This window comes from Pundamilia nyererei, unplaced genomic scaffold (assembly GCF_000239375.1).
Source record: "Pundamilia nyererei isolate P.nyererei 1_Seehausen unplaced genomic scaffold, PunNye1.0 scaffold00024, whole genome shotgun sequence".
Taxonomy (NCBI): domain Eukaryota; kingdom Metazoa; phylum Chordata; class Actinopteri; order Cichliformes; family Cichlidae; genus Pundamilia; species Pundamilia nyererei.
The window spans coordinates 3,256,759-3,259,363 of NW_005187425.1; the positions used below are offsets into that span (position 1 = coordinate 3,256,759).

The 2,605-nt window shown below is 39.8% G+C and overlaps 1 protein-coding gene across 1 annotated transcript in view; it reads right to left on the reverse strand.

Moving 5' to 3' along the window:
- pgbd5 (piggyBac transposable element derived 5) overlaps positions 1 to 2,605 on the reverse strand; it is a 21,710-nt gene that overhangs the window by 11,532 nt on the left and 7,573 nt on the right. The window lies entirely within an intron of this gene.

The window sequence follows — 2,605 nt, forward strand, 5'->3', positions numbered from 1 at the left end:
CTAAGCTGAATATATTTGCATTCTGGACAGCTGTCAGAATTGGGTTTGATATGAAATGTACAGTTGTTACAAACTGATTTTTATTTGTATGTTCTATATTATTTCCCCTAAGCCCACAGTCATTAAATACTAGGATGAATGTGCAAGTCTCCCCCCCTTATTTTCCTAATGAGTCATATCAGATACTGAAGAGGAATTTCCAAATGGTGAACGAGAAACAAAGAAAGTATTTTAAAAGCCAACAGTCATAAATCCAAAGATACACATTGGTTTTGATACTCGGCAAATATTTGCATTTTAAATTTCTCAGGGCTCTCCCTTCCTCCGGTGTTTTCCCTGCCTCTTCTTCCCACCCAGCCCATCATGATTTGACTAACCGAGTGGCGACCAGCACCTCCGTGCTGCTCTAGCAACAAGTCATTTTCCAGTCAAATATGGAATCACGGAGTCATAAAAGTTAAAAATAAATGAGGCCATCTAGACTTCGGATGGATGATGTCACCCAGACCACAACAGCCTAAGAAATAATTCATGTTGTAGCTGCGGCACAGCTGCACAGTGACGTCTTCTCTCATCTTATTACAGCTGAAACCAAAGTGATTACATTTCAAAATGTTTGAAGTAAATCATTTGTCTGAGAAAATAAAACCATTCATTTGTTCACCGTCTTCGAGTGGATGTCTTCTAATGGCTTTCTGAATAACTATTTTACACTTGCAAATCAATACAGCAGCAATAAAGCAGTCCAGACATGATCTGAGCGAATGCAAAACTAACCCCAGCACAGACCTAATGGACATAGAATATGTGACGCATCACTGTTAGGAGTATCTCGAGGAACATGCTAGAGTTTAGCAGAGAAAAAAAACAGAGCGCATTTTTTCCCCATAATTCTTCTCTACATGATTAGCTGTTAGATGCAAACTATGTCTATTTTCAATATTGCATTGCTAAGCCCCCCCCCCCTACTCCTACATTTACCTGTCTGGGAGCTGACCACCTAGCTGTTACCCATGTATATTAGTGACCTCTGAAATGAGTCTCTTGATTTGTTCTCCTGGAGAGCTGAACAATGACTGTTTCCCCACTGTTTGAGTTGCACTATATTCAATTTAGTCTAGTTCAATTTTATTCATGCAGTTCACAACAGCTGTCACCTTCAGGGCCTTACTCCATACTCACTGGAGAGGCAGCTCAAGGACTGCGTGGAGCCCGACACCAGCAACAATGCCAATCTGTAGGTGTCTTCTTAACCCCTGGTTGAGAGCCTGGTTCTGCTGACGCCTCTTCCTGTCAAAAGGGAGTTCTTCCTTCCTACTGTCACCCACTGGGATCGTCTGATTGTTGGAAATTTCTCTTGAGTATTTTGTAGGGTTTTTACCTTGCAATATACAGCCCCTTGAAGGTACTGCTGAAATAAAACTGAACTGAAAGGATCGAGCTACCAGGCTAGCAGCAACATGACTAAAAAATCTAATACTTAAATACATCCCATTTAAAACCATTATTATCTGCCATTCAGTGTTCAACAACTACACTTGTTTCTTTCCCTCTTTCTCAGAAGGCAGTCATTTATTGAGAAGATTGCTTTTTCCTTGCCAGTGGAGCTACAGTTTCAGACTGTCTGTATTTTCTAGTCCACTCTGAGAGACTATCGGGAGCAGAAAATACAGAAAATGAACTGATAAAACAAACTGGCCTAGATTCACATAAACCCTGTCACTGCCAACGACACTCACTTGCTGACCTCACTGGCTCAGTTTTGTCATTTTTAGATTTAAGTTAACACACTTCACCCAACCAGTGACTATGCTGCAATGAAATAAAGAGTAAAATATTGATATTTAAACTATTTGCACAGATGAATTAGATGTGGATGATATATGAGGGCATTGCTTTTAAGTGCCTGTGTTCCCAAATGCTCCCATCACAGAACTGACATCATCTTTCATAATGAAGATGATGTTGTAGCACTCATACAGTAGAAAGACAACAGCAAATAAATCAACTTGTTCACTTATTTTTGAAAGCGACCCCAGTGTCCTGCGCAAAAGAGAGAAAGAAAAGCCCTTATAGGAACTGTATGCAATGCCGTATCCTCTACTAACAAATACTTTAAGAGTAAACTGCATCTTATGTAAGATCTTTGTTTTTTGCTTGAACTCTGGGAGCAATCAGACACATTTTTAATGTTACATTTTCATCAGATTTACGTAAACAAGGTCGTGGTAAATTCTGTTGTGCCTTTTTGCTCAAGAAGAACACACCTAAAGAGAAAACTGATTCAAAAGCTTCCTCTTTTTGCTGTCATGTCAAAATAATACAAAAAAAATTAAGTTAAAAAGGGCACAGTGGTGAAAGATCAGTCTGATTTTAGGCAGGATGGTTATTTGGGGTACTTTTAAATCTCCAGTGATGCAGAGTGATGAATTCATCCAGAGAAGAAAGTAAAGTAGGAAAGTTGAAAAAAAAAGTCCAGCCCACCCAAAATAGAGAAACAAGGCTGGCGCTCCACTGGCCTAGTTGCATAAATGTGGATCGGATACACAAGTTAAGATTCCTCTGCAGGGGAAGCCTGTGTAAAACAGAGTGCGCCCCCATATAT